The sequence below is a fragment of the Triticum aestivum genome, chromosome 7B (genome assembly GCF_018294505.1).
Source record: "Triticum aestivum cultivar Chinese Spring chromosome 7B, IWGSC CS RefSeq v2.1, whole genome shotgun sequence".
NCBI classification, from domain to species: Eukaryota; Viridiplantae; Streptophyta; class Magnoliopsida; order Poales; family Poaceae; genus Triticum; species Triticum aestivum.
In genome coordinates, this window is record NC_057813.1 from 246,568,859 (window position 1) to 246,587,916 (window position 19,058).

Consider the following 19,058-nt stretch of genomic DNA (forward strand, 5'->3'; position numbering starts at 1 on the left):
TGGTTTAAGTCAAAGGCCCAAAAATAAATAATTCTGTGATTCCAAAAATATTGGTTTGAATTTTACCTCTTACCAATATTTTCACAGAGTAACAGGAACATTTCTTTGGACTCATTTGATGAGATTTAAATGTTGGTTATTTTTAGAGGTCTTCTGAGGCTTTTGAAAATTCCTCAATTCAAATTTTATTTGAATTAAAACATGATGCTCACATGAGGGTCTAGCCTAGTGCATAACAGGACCAGGGATGTGACAAGAGTGAAGTTGAGAATCATCGTAACAAGAAGATCAAGTTCCTACAATATGATCAAGGGGAGAGTAACTGAGTTATGAGTTTGGCAATCACTTAAGACAAGGTGGAATCGTTTCACAGTTGACGCCACCTGGAACACCATAGCGTAATGGTGTGACCAAACGTCGTAATCACACTCTGTTGGATATGGTGCGATCTATGATGTCCCTTACCGATCTACCGCTATCGTTTTGGGGTTATGCATTAGAGACAACTACATTCACATTATTAGGGCACCATCTAGTCCATGGAGATGACACCGTATGAACTATGGTTTGGCAATAAACCTAAGTTGTCGTTTCTTAAGGTTTAGGGCTGCGATGCTTATGTCGATACGCTTTAGCCAGAAAAGCTCGAACCCAAAGCGGACAATTGTGTCTTCATAGAATACCCAAAGAAGACGATTGGGTATACCTTCTATCTCAGATCTGAGGGCAGAGTGTTTGTCACTAAGAACATGTCCTTTCTCGAGAAAGAGTTTCTCTCGAAAGAATTGAGTGGGAGGAAGATACAACTTGATGAGATTGTTGAACCTTTACTTCAACTAGAGAGTAGCGCAGCACAGAAAGATGTTTCTGTGGCACCTACATCAGTTGAAGACAAAGCTAATGATGATGATCATGAAGCTTCAGATTAAGTTACTATCAAACCTCGTAGGTCGACAAGGGTGCATACAACTTCTGAGTGGTAACCCTGTCTTAAAAGTCATGTTGTTGGACAACGGTGAACCTATGAGCTATGGAGAAGTGATGGTGGGCACGGATTCCTACAAAAATAGCCAGGAGCCATGAAATCCGAGATAGGATCCATGTATGAGAAGAAAGTATGGACTTTGGTGGACTTGCCCGATGATGGGCAAGCCATTGAGAATAAATGGATCTTTAAGAAGAAGACATATGTTGATAGTAATGTCACCATTTATGAAGCTCGACTTGTCTCAAAGAAGTTTCTGACAAGTTCAAGGAGTTCACCATGATGAGACTCTCTCAATCATAGTGAAGTTGAAGTCTGTTAGAATTATGTTAGCAGTTGCTGCATTTTCATTTACAAAATCTGGCAGATGGATGTCAAAACAAAGTTTCCATGACGGTTTCCGTGAGGAAAGGTTGTATGTGATACAACCAAAAGGTTTTGTCGATCCTAAGGATGCTAGAAGGTATGCAAGCTCCAGCGATCCTTCTATGGACTAGAGCAAGCATCTCGGAGTTGGAACATACACTTTGATGAGGTGATCAAAGCTTTTGGGTTTATACAAAGTTTGCAAGAAACTTGTATTTACAAGAAAGAGTGGGCGCACTACAACATTTCTGATAAGTATATGTGGATGACATATTTTTGATCGGAAATGATGTAGAATTTTTGGAAAGCATAAAGGGTTGTTTGAATGGAGTTTTTCAAAGGAAGACCTGGGTAAAGCTGCTTACATATTGGGTATCAAGATCTATAGAGATAGATCAAGATGCCTGATAAGACTTTCACAGAGCACATACCTTGACATGATTTTGAAGTAGTTCAAAATGGATCAGTCAAAGAAGGATTTCTTGCTTAAGTTGTAAGGTGTGAAGTTAAGACTTAAAGCTCAACCATGGTAGAAGAAAGAGAAAGGACAAAGGTCGTCCCCTATGCCTTAGGCATAGGCTCTATATGATATGCCATGCTGCGTACCGCACCTAATATGTGCCTTGCCACGTGTCTGGAAAGGGGGTACAAGAGTGATCCAGGAGTGGATCATTGGACAGTGGTCAAAATGGTCCTTAGAGGAATAAGGAAATGTTTCTCGGTTATGGAGGTGATAAAGAGTTCGGCATAAAGGGTTACGTAGATGCAAGCTTTAACACCTATTCGGATGACTCTGAGTAGCAAACCGGATACGTATAGTGGAGAAACCATTTGCAATAGCTCCAAGTGGAGCGTGGAAGGAGCATCTACAATATGACCTAGAGATTTGCGAAGTACATATGGATCTGAATATTACAGACTAAACCTCTTCCACGAGCAAAACATGATCAACACCAGAACACTATGGGTGTTTGATTCAGCACAATGTAACTAGATTATTGGCTCTAGTGCAAGTGGGAGACTATTGGAAATATGCCCTAGAGGCAATAATAAAATGTTTATTATCATATTTCCTTGTTCATGATAGTTGTCTATTGTTCACGCTATAATTGTATTAAGCGGAAACCGTAATACATGTGTGAATATATAGACCACGATATGTCCCTAGTAAGCCTCTAGTTGACTAGCTCATTGATCAATAGATGGTTGTGCTTTCTTGGCCATGGACATTGGATGTCGTTGATAACGGGATCACATCATTTGGAGAATGATATGATGGACAAGACCCTATCCTAAGCATAGCACAAGATCGTGTAGTTTGTTTGCTAAAGCTTTTCTAATGTCAAATATCATTTCCTTATACCATGAGATTGTGCAACTCCCGGAGAATGCTTTGGGTGTATCAAACGTCACAACATAACTGAGTGACTATAAAGGTGCACTACAGGTATCTCCTAAAGTGTATGTTGGGTTGGCACGAATCGAGACTTGGATTTGTCACTCCGTATGATGGAGAGGTATCTCTAGGCCCACTCGGTAATGCATCATCATAATGATCTCAATGTGACTAAGCAGTTAGCCACGGGATCATGAGTTACGGAACGAGTAAAGAGACTTGGTGGTAACGAGATTGAACGAGGTACGGGATACCGACGATCGAATCTCGGGCAAGTAACATACCGATGGACAAAGGAGATTGTATACGGGATTGATTGAATCCCCGACATCGTGGTTCATCCGATGAGATCATCATGGAACATGTGGGAGCCAATATGGGTATCCAGATCCCCACTATAGGTTATTGGCCGGAGAGGCATCTCGGTCATGTCTGCATGGTTCCCGAACCCGTATGGTCTACACACTTAAGGTTCGGTGATGCTAGAGTTGTAATGGGAATTGTATGTGGTTACCGAAAGTCATTCAGAGTCTCAGATGAGATCCGGACGTCACAAGGAGTTCCGGAATGGTCCGGAGGTAAATATTTATATATGGGAAGTCCTATTTTGGCCACCGGAAAATGTTCGAGATTTTTTGGTATTGTATCGGGAAGGTTCTAGAAGGTTCCAGAGTGGGGCCCACCTGCATGAGTGGACCCACATGAATGTGGGTAGTGGGGCAAGGCCCCACACCCCTAGTCAAGGCGCACCAATATCCCTGCTTAGAAGGAATAAGATCATATCCTGAAGGGATAAGATCAAGATCCCTAAAAAGGGGAATAACAATCGGTGGGGAAGGGAAAGGATGGGATTTCTTTCCTCCCACCTTTGCCAACGCCCCAATGGACTTGGAGGGCAAGAAACCAGACACCTCCACCCCTATATATAGTGGGGAGGCGCATGGGAGCTGGAACCCCTTGCCCCTGGCGCAGCTCTCCCCCTCCAACTCCTCCCCCTCCTCCGTTGAGCGTAGCGAAGCTCTGTCGGAGAACCACGAGCTCCACCACCATGTCGTCGTGCTGCCGGAGTTCTCCCTCAACTTCTCCTCTCCCCTTTATGGATCAAGAAGGAGGAGACGTCCACGGGCTGTACGTGTGTTGAACATGGAGGCGCCATCCGTTCAGCGCTTGGATCGGATCTTCCGCGATTTGAATCACCGCGAGTACGACTCCATCAACCGCATTCTTGTAACGCTTCCACTTAGCAATCTTCAAGGGTAAGAAGATGAACTCCCTCTCTCTCGTTACTAGCATGTCCTAGATTGATCTTGGTGACACGTAGGATTTTTTTTGAATTGTTACTACGTTCCACAATAGAGAGACGTGGGGTCGTGGGGGGAGAAGTGGGTGTGGTTAGGGTTTGGTGGCGGGCAGGGGAGGCCATATCGGCCTGCTTAGCTAGGTCGGCTAGCGCAACGGTCTGCTGGGCCGTGGCCCAGTTGGACCAGGGGGGTCCTTTCTTTTATTTTTGTCTTCTGTTTTGTTCGTTTCTTTTTACTTATTTTTCCTTTACTATTTTCTATTATTTCCAATATACTTTAGTTTTAGTAAAATACCAAAGTTGTACCTAATTTATTATATGTAATAATGCCACATTCCGAACATTTTAGTTTTAATATTTGAAAACTTTTATTGTTTGCTTGATTTTGAATTTGAATTTGAATCGGTTTTGAACTAACACGAGATTAGCAACAGTAATCGAAGTGATGTGGCATCATTAGCCTAGAATTACTGTAGCTTAATTATCCGGGTGTCACACCGGGTTAGTTCCATGCAAATCATACCAAAACCATATAAAATTATTGTAAACATGGCATGAATACTTCATAAATTATAGATACGTTGGAGACGTATAACTCATCTCCTTGCAATTTATATTATTTGTCATTTGCCTCTCGTTTTCCTCTACCCCACTTCACAAAAATTTGTTATTTTATTCGCTCTCTTTTTCGACCACCATTTTCATGTCATATCTATTCGCATTCTTGCTTTCTCGTCATAATGGTTGGTTTGACCGTTCCTCCTTTGTTACCAGATTTTGAAGTTCTATACTTCAAACAAAGACAAGGAGAAAATTTGAAAGATGTCTAGTATAGGCTTATGGAGTCTTACCGTGTTTGTAGTTTATAGGGAGATGTAAAAATTTTGCTTAGAAATTTTTACGTAGGATTGGCTTTGCATCATAGACAACTTTTGGATTTTGCCGTGAAAGGGAATTTTATTGAGCTTGATGTTAATGTTGCCTATGAAATCTTAGAAGGAATTTTGGGGGTTCCACCACAAAATAAAGGGTTTTCTTTCACCCAGAGGGAGTTCAAATTTTGGACAAACTCGGTGATTTGCATAAACATATGGTTGAATTGCAAAAATATAATGAACCTCTCAAACATCTCAATGGTAGTATCAATCGTATGAACACTTTTATTACCCTTTGCAATAAACGGTTGGATATTTTAGATCTCAAGATGGTTTCTTTCCTGGAAAATTTAGTTAAGCATAAAGAGCCTCCCAGATTTGAAAAGACCCTTACTAAAGTGGCAAAGATTACAGAGGACAAAACTTAGATCCTTCACATTATGCCTAGCTAGGGGCGTAAAATGATAGCTCGTTGGCAGGCAACCCAACTTGTATCATTTTGCATTTTGGTTTTCTTGTTGTTTTCAATAAAATACCCAATTGTACCTCTGGTTAGATGTGTTTTTGTGGTTTAAATTAGTGTTTGTGCCAAGCAAGTCCTTTGGGATGATTTGAGTGAGAGTTGATTTGATCTTGCTGAAAAACAGAAACTTTGGCGCTCATGAAATTATTTTTCATTTTTATCAGAAGAGTGATTGAGTTCATTCATTTTTCAGAAGATTAATAACAAATTTATCACGTCGTCCTAATTTTTTAGAATTTTTGGAGTTACATAAGTATTCGAAGTAGTCAGATTGCTACAGACTGTTCTGTTTTTGACAGATTCTGTTTTCTTTATGTTGTGTGCTTGTTTTGATGATTCTATGGGTTTCTTTGAAGAGTTTTTGCCATAGAAAAGTTGGAATACAGTAGATATAATGCAAAAAAATGAATGGGTTTTCAAGAGTACTTATAGTAGTGGTTTGCTTTCTTATACTAACGGATCTCATGAAGGTTTTGTTGAGTTTTGTGTGATTAAAGTTTTCAAGTTTTGGGTGATCTTACGATGGATGAAGGAATAAGGATTAGCAAAAGGCTAAGCTTGGGGATGCCCGAGGCACCCCAAGATAATATTCAAGAAGTAGCAAGCAACTAAGCTTGGGGATGCCCCCAAGTGGCATCCCCTCTTTCTTCTAACAACCATTGGTATTTTACTTGGAACTATATTTTTATTCGTCACATATTATGAGTTTTGCTTGGAGTGTCTTGTATGATATGACTCTTTGCTTGTTTTGCTTTGTGTTTTAAGTCTTGAATCCTTTCTGGACACACCTTTTTGAGAGAGCCAAAATTTATGCTATGCTTGCTCCTATGCTTCACTTAAATTTTTAGAGCCAGGGAATTGCTCTAGTGCTTCACTTATATCTTTTTGAGCACGTTGTGCTTTGTTATTTTTGAAGATATGCTCTCATGCTTCACTTAGATTTATTTGGGAGTTCGTAAATTTTTTAAGAAATTATCTCTTGCTTCACTTAGATTATTTTGAGAGAAAGAAATATTATGCTCATGCTCTTCACTTAAATTTGTTTGAGCTTATTAAAAGCAAAATATGAAAATAGTCCCAAAGTGATGGATATCCAAGGAGGATATAATAAAAACTTTCATGAAGATCATTGGACAAAATAAATTTGGTTCTTAGTAATGGTTTTGAGATATGATGATGTGATATCTGAGTCATGTTGACAAGTAATTATGCTTTAGTAAGAATATTGGTGTTAAGGTTTGTGATTCCCTATGCAAGCACGAAAGTCAATAGTTATGCAATGAAATTACATCCTACTTGTGGTGCATTATTCGGTGTTACTTATGCTTAATGCTCAGGTACGAGATTTTTCATTTCTTGGTTGGGCGCTTCTCAATCTTTTTGCTAGCCTTCATTTTGCACTAAGTATGGTCACTACTTGTGCATCCAAAACCCTTTAGACCAATTTTTTCATATGAGTCCACTATACCTACCTATATGCGGTATTTCAGTGCCCTTCTAAGCAAATTTGCATGTGCCATCTCTAATTTTCAAAATAAATTTCTCTTTTATGTGCTCGTATCGCTCACTAGGCGGTGAGGGGTGGCCGGTGTTTTCCATGCTAGATGTGTTATTCTCACGATGAGTGTTTGGTCACTTGTCATTGCACGAGAGTACAACAAAGGTATTAGGTATGCCCGGTCCCGAAATGAAAAAATGAATTTACTTTATGTTGTCAAATAATAAATTTGTTGGGAAGTGTTGGTATGGAGGGCACCCGTGGATACGGTTAGCCATGGAAATTGAAAGTATGGTGGAAAAAGGAATAAACTTTATTTTCTGTTTGTGAACCGCCTATGATATATCTAGAATGGAAAGTGTTGGGAACTCTAATTCGTTTTCATTGGTGGGAAAGGTATGCCTCCCAAAAGGTTTTTATCTCTCAGTTTTCGCTTTGAGCTCTGGCACCTCTAGAAATCCCTACTTCCCTCTGCGAAGGGCCTTTCTTTTACTTTATGCAATTTTTATTTTGAATTTGAGTCTCCATCTTCTCTTATAAAGCACCAACTAAGGGGCACTATGATCGTATTTGAGCATTGGATGTAGCTAATATTTGAGTGTGTTTCATGAATGGATCAATGATTGAGCATGATGGGCTAGGGATAACTTGCTTTAGTGTTGATATTTTGAAAGACATGGTTGCTCGTTGATATGCTTGAGTATTAAAGTCTTCATGTCAAAACTAGACTATTGCTTTGAACCATATAAAAGTCCAAATGCCCATGCTACAAAGAAAAGATTATGTGATGAACATGTTAGGCAGCATTCCACATCAAAAATTCTGTTTTTATTATTTACCTACTAGAGGACGAGCAGGAATTAAGTTTGGGGATGCTGATACGTCTCCAACATATCTATAATTTTTAATTGTTCCATGTTGTTATATTATCATTCTTGGATGTTTGACAATCATTTTATATAATTTTTGGGTACTAACCTATTGACATAGTGCCCAGTGCCAGTTGTTGTTTTCTTCTTGTTTTTTACATCGTAGGAAATCAATATCAAACGGAGTCCAAATGCAGTGAAACTTTTTGTGGATTTTTTGGACCAGAAGACATCCAGTGGGCCAAAGAAGTACCGGAGAGGGAGCCCGAGGGGGCACAATACACCAGGGCATGCCTGGGCCCCCAGGCGCGCCTAGGTGGGTTGTGCCCACCTCGGGGCCTCACGCACCGCCTCTTTACTCTATAAATACCCCAATATTCCTGAAACCCTAGGGGGGTCGACAAAAATCAATTCCAGCCACCGCAAGTTCTAGAAACACCAGATCCAATCTAGACACCATCACGGAGGGGTTCATCATGTCCATTGATGCCTCTCCGATGATGCGTGAGTAGTTCTTTGTAGACCTACGGGTCCATAGTTAGTAGCTAGATGGCTTTCTCTCTCTCTCTCTCTCTCTCTCTCTCTCTCTCTCTTGATTCTCAATACAATGGTCTCTTAGAGATACATATGATGTAAGTCTTTTTGCGGTGTGTTTGTTGGGATCCGATGAACTTTGAGTTTATGATCAGATCTATGTTTCTATCCATGAGAGTTATTTGAGTCTTCTTTGATCTCTTATATGCATGATTGATTATAGCCTCGTATTTCTTCTCTGATATTTGGGTTTTGTTTAGCCAACTTGATCTATTTATCTTGCAATGGGAGGAGGTCCTTTGTGATGGGTTCAATCTTACGGTGCTTGATCACAGTGACAGAAAGGGAACGACACGTATGTATCGTTTCTATTAAGGATAACAAGATGGGGTCTATTTCTACATAAATAGATCGTGTCTACATCATGTCATCATTCTTATTGCATTACTCCATTTTTTCATGAACTTAATACACTAGATGCATGCTGGATAGCGGTTGATGTGTGGAGTAATAGTAGTAGATGCAGGCACGAGTCGGTCTACTAATCTTGGACGTGATGCCTATATAATGATCATTGCCTGGATATCGTCGTGATTATTTGAAGTTCTATCAATTTCCCAACTGTAATTGTTTTCCCATCGTTCGCTATTTTTCTCGAGAGAAGCCACTAGTGAAACCTACGACCCACAGATCTCTTCTTTAATATATTTTCCTTTCACAATCTGTTTTCATTTCCTTTTATTTTCAATTCTATTAAACCAAAAATATAAAAATACCTTGCTGCACTTTATTTTATTTGTGCTTAATTTATCCTATCTATTACAACTTTATCACGTCTCCGCGCTAATTTCTGGCACCGTTACCCGAAAGGGATTGACAACCCCTTCAACACGTCGGGTTGCGAGTATTTGTTATTTGTGTGTAGGGGCTGTTTACGTTGTGTTGCGTGGTTCTCCTGTTGGTTCGATAACCTTGGCCTCATCATTGAGGGAAATACCTACCATTATTGTGTTGCATCATCCCTTCCTCTTTGGGGAAATACCAACGTAGTTCTAGCAAACATTAGTGACGCGCATCAGTCAGAGAACAAGGGCAAGAAGCACAACCGGAAAGCAGATACCGAAGGGAGTGCCGAGGCTGTGGCTCTGACCAGCCAAGGCAAAAAGAGCTCCCAGAAGGAGAAAGAAATTAGAAAGGAAGAAGCAAGTCACCATGAAAAGCGACATCCTCACCGACCTTGTTAGATCCACACCAAGAAAGACGAGGAGGACAATTTGATTTTGCCCAAACACACCACTCGGGAGTGTCGACTCCGGAAGCAAGAGATGCGACAAGATTCTTTTGGATACAAGGATGAAGATGACGATGATGGGGCCAAGGGTACTTCCGGCTACCCCAACATCGAGAACATCTTGATGATCTTTGCCGACATCAACAGCAAGAGTCACCTCAAAGTCATCAACCGAGAGATCAACATGGCGGTTCCGACTGTCACCAAATTTCTCAACTGGGCCAAGACGCCAGTAAGTTTGGCCAGTCAGATCACCCCGCTCACATACCGAACCTCGGGCGGCAGGCCTTGGTGGTAGATTCAGTCATGGGAGGAGTCCGACTGCGCAAAGTCCTAATGGACGGCGGTAGTGGGCTTAATATCATTTACGCTGACACATTGGAGGCGATGGGCATCCTGATGACCCGGCTCAGCAAGAGCAACATGCAGTTCCATGGGGTAATCCTTGGGAAGAAGGCAAATCACCCGGTCAGATCGCCCATGACGTCGTATTCGGCAAGGAGAAGAAGTTTTGAAAGGAACGACCGACTTTCGAGGTGGTGGACTTCAGAAGCGCTTATCACGCCATCCTGGGTAGGCCTGCCTATGCACGTTTTACGGCCCGTCCATGTTACATGTATCTTAAGCTTAAGATGCCACGGCCAAAAGGAGTGTTCACTGTCGGTATCTAAACCAGCGGATCTCGGGTAGGGGGTCCCGGACTATACGTCTAAGGCTAATGGTAACAGGAGGCGGGGGACACAATGTTTACCCAGGTTCAGGCCCTCTCTATGGAGGTAATACCCTACTTCCTGCTTGATTGATCTTGATGAATATGAGTATTACAAGAGTTGATCTACCATGAGATCGTAATGGCTAAACTCTAGAAGCCTAGCCTATGAGATTATGATTGTTGTGGCTAAACCCTAGAAGTCTAAACCCTCTGGTTTATATAGACACCGGGGGGGACTAGGGTTGTACAAAGTCGGTTAGAGAGAAAGGAATCTACATATCCGTATCGCCAAGCTTGCCTTCCATGCAAAGGAGAGTCCCATCTGGACACGGGACGTAGTCTAGTATCTTCATAACAGTCCGGCCAAAGTATATAGTCCGGGTGTCCGAGGACCCCTTAGTCCAGGACTCCCTCAGTAGCCCCTGAACCAGGCTTCAGTGACGATGAGTCCGGCGCACAGATTGTCTTCGGTATTGCAAGGCGGGTCCTTCTCTGAATACTCCAACATAGCCCTTCGAACATAGAAATGTGTCCGGCTCTGCAAAACAAGTACCACACACAATCATAGAGAGTATAATATTTCACGAGTCCAATCCGCTGACAACTTTTTGTAGCGTGACATCACGCCACTGCCTGGCCATTATTCGAACCGTTTTTTAGCCTGCCGCTCCGTATTTTGAGGTGCGGTTTCACTGGCACGTCTTGTCGAAGTAGAGATCATGTCCCCTTATCACGGGATTCTCATCAATACGGGTATGGGTAACCCAACCATGCCATCTGCACGACGCTTGGGGAATAGGCGGACTTTAAGGCAGGGGGAGGCGCATGACTTTTACTGTCTTTATAAGGGTATAAGGATTCATCCTCGTTCACCCACGGCTTCTCCTTCCTCTGCCCATCCCTTCTCGAGCTCCAACGCCCAAGCTCTTGCCTTCTCCGCCCAAAAAAGCACTCCAAACATGTCTGGATCCAGAGTTGGAGGCAAGTGGATGGCCTCTTCCGTCAAGAAGAAAGACATCAAGGAGCTCCGGGAGGCCGGGTACCTGGCCAAGGACATCGTTCACTGACTTCCGGCCAAGGGACAAATCGTCCCCACCCCAGAGGCCCATGAGAGGGTTGTGTTCCTCACGCACTTCGTCCGTGGGCTGGGGTTCCCTCTCCACCCGTTTTTCCGCGGACTAATGTTTTATTATGGGCTAGACTTCCATGATTTGGCCCCCAACTCTATCCTCAACATCTCGGAATTTATTGTCGTGTGCGAGGCCTTCCTCCGCATCCCACCTCACTTCAGCCTATGGCTGAAGACCTTCAATGTAAAGCCGAAGGTGGTGAGCGGCCAACAAGCGGAGTGCGGAGGTGCCATGGTGGGAAAAATGCCCAATGTCGCCTGGCCAGAAGGCTCCTTTGTATAGACCGTAAAAGGGTGGCAATCGGGGTGGTTCTACATCACCGAGCTGCGCGGCACCAACTGGGCGGCGGCCCCCGAATTCTGATCCAGAGTCCCGATGCGGCTCACCTCCTGGCAAGAGAAGGGCCTGAACTAGGGGTTCCCCGGACGAGCTGACAGCACTCCAGACGCGCGTCCAGAATATGATAATCAGGAAAGTCAAGCTAGTCAACATGATCCAGGTTATGCTCGTCCGCCGGATTCTTCCGTGCCAACGCCGGACTTGCTCTCTGTGGGAGTATGACCCGGCCAAGCACCAGACCCTACTAGAGCTCTTCGGCACGGCGCACGAAGATATCTGGAAGGTGCTCTTCAAGGCCAACAAGGTGCCGTCGGCCACGGATGAGGATCATGGGCATGACCTAACTCACCCTGTAAATCCAGTAAATTCTTCCATGTTTTCAAGGTGTACCCTTTACTTGCACATTCGAGGAAAGCATCTAAGTCTCCCTATCAATTATTTCAGGACTGGACGGAGATAGCAGAGCGGATTGACTGTCCAGCTCCGCTACCCAAAGACGAAGAAACCCCGCTCCTGACGGAGATGCTGTTTCCGGCGCCTTATGAGGTGCCGGAGAAGAAGGCCCAGAAGAAGGCCAAGGGGACCAGAGGTGGTCTCCGCCGCAAGGGTACTTCGGACGCGACGTCCGAAGACGCTGAGGCTCACTCCTCTGTCACCGAAGGCGATGAGGAGGCGGAAGAGGAAGAGATCCATTCCCCCCTGCAGGGAAAAAAAAGAAAAGGACGGCCTCCACATATCCGGAGGTCGAGGTGTCCAAGAAAGGGAAAGCTTCCTTTCCGGACAGCTCCACAGCCGCCACCAACAACAGCTAGAACTGGAAGCCCGGGGAGAAGCCCCTGTTCGAGTCGTAAGTGTCTGGATACACATTTATATCCGGATTCTTTACTTTATTGTTTTAATGTGCTTCAATTATGCATTTGCAGTCCGGCTCAGTCCCGCCTCGAGCGGTCCTTATCAGAGGATTCGCTGGACCCAGGAGCGATGGACAGTGGGACCATTCCATCGGCCACCTCTCCCTGGGACCTAGATGGCGCCGAAGCGTCATCTCAAAGGATCCCCATCCCAGGAGAGAATCGGTGATCGTCCTGGAGGTGCCAGAGGGTGAAGCCTCGGCTGCCGAACACATGGGGGAGCAGACCCCCATGGACATTGATGATGGGGGCCGTATTCAATTCGGCCCTCATCCATATATATTTCCGGAGACCTCTATGGTTCCGAAATCAGGCAAGCAGCCCCCTTCGAAGGGAAAGGGCGCGCCTATCCTGCCGGTGACTTTTGTCCAACCAGAGGCACCAGACAGGTTGCTGGAAGCGCTGAAAGGCGCTTCCATTGTTGAAGAACACCGTACCCTGATGGGTATGGTGATTGGGAAGATCTAGTCCGCCAAAAGCAGACTGACTGAAGCCTGCACTAGCCTTCTAACAAGCTTTGAGGCAAACAATATAATTGCAAAAGAATGTCACAGTATAGACAGTAGCCCCTGTTACTCTCTCTGGTGTTCGGAAAGAAAAGCCGAACAGAGGATCAACCAATTTTCGCAGGAGTCTATCATAATATGTCTATGTGAATAAGCAGGCGTCACTGCTGGCTGCTGCCGCTCATACTTAGGAAGTTTCCGGACTGAAGCAGAATCTGGAGCGGGTCCAGCAAGAGCTCGACCTCGTGAAGGAGCAGCTGGAGGAAAGCAAAGGTATGTATTTAACCTGTGCGTATATTTAGGACGGATGAATGGTTCGTACTGACTAAAGTGTCATGAACTTTATTAGGGGCCACGACCGAGGTTGCGGCCCTCAAAAAGGCGTTAGCCGAGGACGAGGACAAGGCGGCCAAGGAACTCGCCGCATGCGAAAAGTAGGAGGCCCGGGTCAGCGAGGTCCGGCAAGAGCTCCAGGAGGCCGTCAAGAAGTACGAGTCCTTGGAGTGTGATTTTAGGACTCAAGAGTCCGGACTTGCCAAGGCCCGCCAGAGCGTACAAAATGCCCGAGCCGAAGCCCAGAGTGCCCTCCAGGAAATCCAAGCAGCCAAGAAGATCACGGCGGGTAAGGCTTTCATTATGGACAGCAAGTCTGTGAAGGAAACATTCCTTTTACTTACCCGAATTTGGAGCTCTCCAGGGGCGTTTACGGATCTGCCGCGCACCATATCAGATGTTGTAGAGTTCTATCGAGCCGAAGAAGGGAGCTCTACGGAGAAGCTGTTCTGGTCTCAATACCTTGGACCAGAACATCCAGTGCCCTTTAGCGACCAGCTGAAACAGCTGGTCGAGCTGCACAAGGTGGACGAACTAGCCATGAAGGACCTAATAGTCTGGCTATGGTTGCCGAGCCTATGCCCAGCAGCTACTTCGGACTCATGAAGCGGCTTGTGAGTGCCTGCCCACGGCTTGAAGCCATAAAGTGGTCGGTTTGCATTGAAGGTGCGCGAATGGCCTTTGCCCGCGCCAAGGTGCACTGGGCGAAGATGGATGCCAAGAAGCTGATGACCGAGGGGCCGCCTGAGGGCAAGGAGCACTGCCGACCCGAGATGTATTTTGACAATGTCCTGGAGGGATCCCGCCTTGTGGCGAAGCAATGTGCCAAGGATATCATATTCCCATGAAAACATTCATGTTATCCTGTCGTGTAATATTAAACAGATCTGTTATGTAAATGTTTGTTAGTTTAAAATTTTACCTCCTGTGTGGTCGTTTATGAAAATCTAAGAGTTGGCTAGTCGTCGGCTTCTGCCCCCATGTAGATAGTACGGGGGTGTTCGGGATAAATCTAAACACCCTTTACTCCACATTTTGGTCCTTAAAGGAGGTGTTTAGCGCAACGAGCAAGGCAATCGGACTATACGGCTTTATCACCCTCACTTAGCCATAGGAGTTTGACAATGAAAATTTTGGTGCAGCCCCTGGTATTTGGAAGGCCGAACTTGGGGCGCTATACACGCCTAATCAGATGAAAATTGATTCGTCGCATAAAGAGGAAGAAATCTCTAAGGATTTGAGACCTCTCGAACAGCTGACCAGCTCTCGCCGCATCATGACAGTCAGTTTTCGGCTTTCTCTACTGAGGTGCTCGTCCAGAAGAACTAGGACACAATTGCAGTAGTTCTCCCTTTACTACCCTAGCCAATATAGCGGAACATAAGGTAGTAAGCACAGGAGCCAGGCAACCCAACTATTGACCAAAGACATGATTCGGAGCTGATGCATATAATGCTATAAGTTCGGGGTGCCGAACTGAACTATAAAAGTGTTTGGACTTTATTGCCGTATTGCGGGGCATGATGAAGCCCCTGGCGAAGTAATAGGTACCAGAGTGTACGGGTGCAATTGATAAAAAATACAAAGACAAGGAAAAAAATCAAGTAATAAGCTGATGCCGCAAATATTGAGCCACAAACTATTTTCCATTGTTATTTGATTAATACGTCAAGGCGTACTTGTACAAGTAATGCGATAAGAAGTAAGGCTATTTAACATGCCATGACCAAGGGCGAGCTCTGTGCGGGTATTTAAAATAGGTATAATGATCATTAGAAGAGACCACCTAGGAATTCCCTTGTACGTCAAAGCCTCTTGCCTTCTTGGTGTGTCTGTCCCGCGATGGGTCCGATGACCAGGTTATGAGAAAAGCCTCAAGAAGGGAAAAACCTAAAAGAAATAAAAAAAGGTGAAGGTATACGGGGCCAGGAGCAGTTGAGCCGCATTGTGGACCACGGATATTTTGAGTGCGTAGTTATGTACGTGTGGCACAAATTGCACCGCTTGATTGGGGCTGGGACGGAGGCCGAGTTGCTAGTCGAGCTCTGGATGAGCTGGACGGTCCTGCTGCAGAGTAGTTTGGATTCGCTTAACGGTGTTTGGGGGCTTTCCTGCCAAATTGAGGTTCTGCCTAAAAAGGCTACTTTGTACTTCTACTGCAAGGGCCGCGGTGTGCTCCTCAGTATGGAGGGAGTGCTCCGCATTTCCACTGACTGTTATAACACCGCATGGTCCGGGCATCTTGAGCTTGAGGTAGGCGTAGTGCGGCACCGCATTGAATTTAGTGAATGCGGTTCGTCCAAGCACTGCATGATAACCACTGCGGAAAGGGACAATATTGAAGATTAACTCTTCGCTTCGGAAATTATCTGGGGATCCGAAGACCACTTCCAGTGTGATTGAGCATGTACAGCAGGCCTCTACACCTGTTATGACACCTTTAAAGGTGGTTTTGGTAGGCTTGATCCTTGAGGGATCGATACCCATTTTGCATACTGTATCCTGATAGAGCAGGTTCAGGATGCTGCCACCATCCATGAGGACTTGCGTAAGGTGTAATCTGTCAATAATTGGGTCGAGGACCAGTGCGGCTGAACTGCCATGACGGATACTGGTCGGATGGTCCCTGCGATCGAAAGTGATCGGGCAGGAGGACCATGAATTGAACTTTGGGCGACTCGCTCCATCGTGTAGACGTCCCTGAGGGGACACTTGCGCTCCTTCTTGGGGATATGGGTGGCGTATATCATGTTCACCGATTTGACTTGGGGGGGGATTTCTTCTATCCCCCTGTGTTCGGTGGTTAGGGTTCCTCGTCATTGTCATCACTTTGCGACCCTTTCTCCTTATTCTCGGCATTTAACTTACCGGCCTGTTTGAAAACCCAGCATTCCCTGTTGGTATGATTGGCTGGTTTATCAGGAGTGCCATGGATTTGGCATGGTCGATCGAGTATGCGTTCCAGACTGGACGGGCCCGGATTGATTATTTTAAATGGCTTCTTCCGCTGACCGGACTTAGAGCCAGTGAATCCGGCGTTGACCGTCGTGTCTTCGGTGCTATCACCGTTGTTTCAACGCTTATGCCTATTGCGTCGGGGCTTGCCGTTGCTGTTTCTGGCTTCAGAAGTGCCAGGTTCGCTCGAATTGTTGTTGCTACGGGCTAGCCAGCTGTGTTCGCCCGCACAGAAGCGGGTCATGAGTGCCGTAAGGGCTGACATGGACTTCGGTTTTTCCCGGTCGAGGTGTTTGGCCAGCCATTCATCGCAGATGCTGTGCTTAAAGGCCGCTAGGGCTTCGGCGTCTGGACAGTCGACGATCTGGTTCTTTTTAGTTAGGAACCGAGTCCAGAATTTCCTGGCTGACTCTCCGGGCTGTTGGATTATATGACTTAGGTCATCAGCATCCGGAGGTCGGACATATGTGCCTTCGAAGTTGTCGAGGAAGGCACCCTTCAATTCCTCCCAGCTGCCAATGGTGTTTTCGGGCAGACTGTTTAACCAGTATCTAGCTCGTCACTTGAGTTTGAGCGGGAGGTATTTAATGGCGTGAAGATCATCGCTGCAGGCCATATGAATGTGGAGAAGAAAATCCTCAATCCACACCGTGGGGTCTGTTGTGCCTTCATATGATTCGATGTTTATGGGTTTAAACCCTTCCGGGAAATCATGTCCCATTACTTCGTTAGTGAATCAAAGGGGGTGTGCGGCGCCTATCGGGCCAAGTCGTTACGTAGCTCGAATGGAGCTCGTCTGCGGTTTTCAGCTCGGACGTGGTTATGTTTGTCGCGTTCAGCCAGATGGATGTCGTCGTGCGTCGAGGCATATAAATCGATCTTGTCTAACCTTCTCTGTTTTCCAAATCATGCCACAGGTCATGTGTATATCCCCGAGCTGTTGTATTTCTATTTGTTCGGCGAGGCAGTGCGGACTGGTGTTCAGTTTGAGGTGCCTCTTTATCCCGGCCACATGCTGGTCGGTCAGCCGCATTGTACCTTGGTAGGACGGGCTCTAGTGCCTCGTCATCGAACTGTGGTAATAGTTTGCGCTTCGGGTAGCTTTTGATTGGGCGCTCGAGGCTGTATTCCTCGGCTGCCAGGACATCAGTCTGTCTTTCATTGAGCAGATCTTGATCAGCTTGAAGCTGCTGCTGCTTCTTTTTCAGGCTTCTTGAAGTGGCAATTAGCTGACGCTTAAAGCATTCCTGTTCGCCGGGCTCTTTAGGCATGATGAAATCTTCGTCACCGAGGCTAACCTCGTCTTCGGAGAGCGGAAGGTAGTTGCTATCCTCTGAGTCTTTGTTCATGGCCTGTTCACCAGGGCTGACTCGCCCATCATCCCGTTCCTCCTGTTCGGAGGTCGGCTCAACAGGGTCTTCCTTCTTTTTGGTACCGTCCGAAGTGTTGTCCTCTTCTGTGACAATATTGCTGTTTTCACTATGGTGTGGCTTAGGGCGGCGCCGCTGACGTCGGTGCTTCGGTTGTATCTCAGGAGGTTTATCCTCAACTGGATTTTCATCATTGCCGTTATTTTCTTTGTGTGTATCCTCCATGTATATGTCGTACGAGGAGGTGGCTGTCCAATGCCCTGTAGGCAGTGGTTCCTGATCCTCCCCGGCATCGTCGTCCATACAGTCGATGTCTTCGGATTCGTAGTCAAGCATGTCGGTTAAGTCGTCGAGAGTGGCTATAAAGTGGGTGGTGAGTGGGGAACGAATTTCTTCATCATCCACTTCCCATTCGAGCCGGACATAGTTCGGCCAAGAGTCCCCTGACAAGGAGAGGGATCTTAATGAGCTTAACACATCGCCAAAAGGCGAGTGCTGGAAAATGTCCGTGGAGCTGAACTCCAAGACCGGCGCCCAATTAGGTTCGGTGGACAAGGGTGCACGCGGTCCAGAACCCATGGCCGGAGACGGGTCCGAGGTTCCGGTGACACAAGCGCAGCTCGATGTTGGGCCTGTGTGCGGCTCGAGCGCCGCTGAGTCTGCGGCCTCCGCAAAGGGGTTGAGCTTCCCATGTGAGCGATGCAGTCCGCTCCGGCTCTAGGGCCAGCGCGGTCACAGGCGCTATCTCCTGTGCGCGGCCAGATGACAGATCTAGGTCATGTTCATCGTGGTGGCCGAGGACAGCCATCATGGGCTCGAATTCATCGAAGATCAAGTCTCCATGGATATCGGCCACAAAATTCAAGCTTCCAAATCTGACTTGATGGCCAAGGGCATAGCTATCGATCTGCTCTAGATGGCCAAGCGAGTTGGCCCGCAGCGTGTAGCCGCCAAAAACGAAGATCTATCCAGGGAGGAGGATCTCCCCCTGGACTGCATTGTTGTAGATGATTGATGGAGCCATCAAGTCTTTTGGTGACGACATAGTGGAACTCTCAATGAAAGCACCAATGTCGGTGTCAAAACCGGCGGATCTCGGGTAGGGGGTCCCGGACTGTACGTCTAAGGCTAATGGTAACAGGAGGCGGGGGACACAAAGTTTACC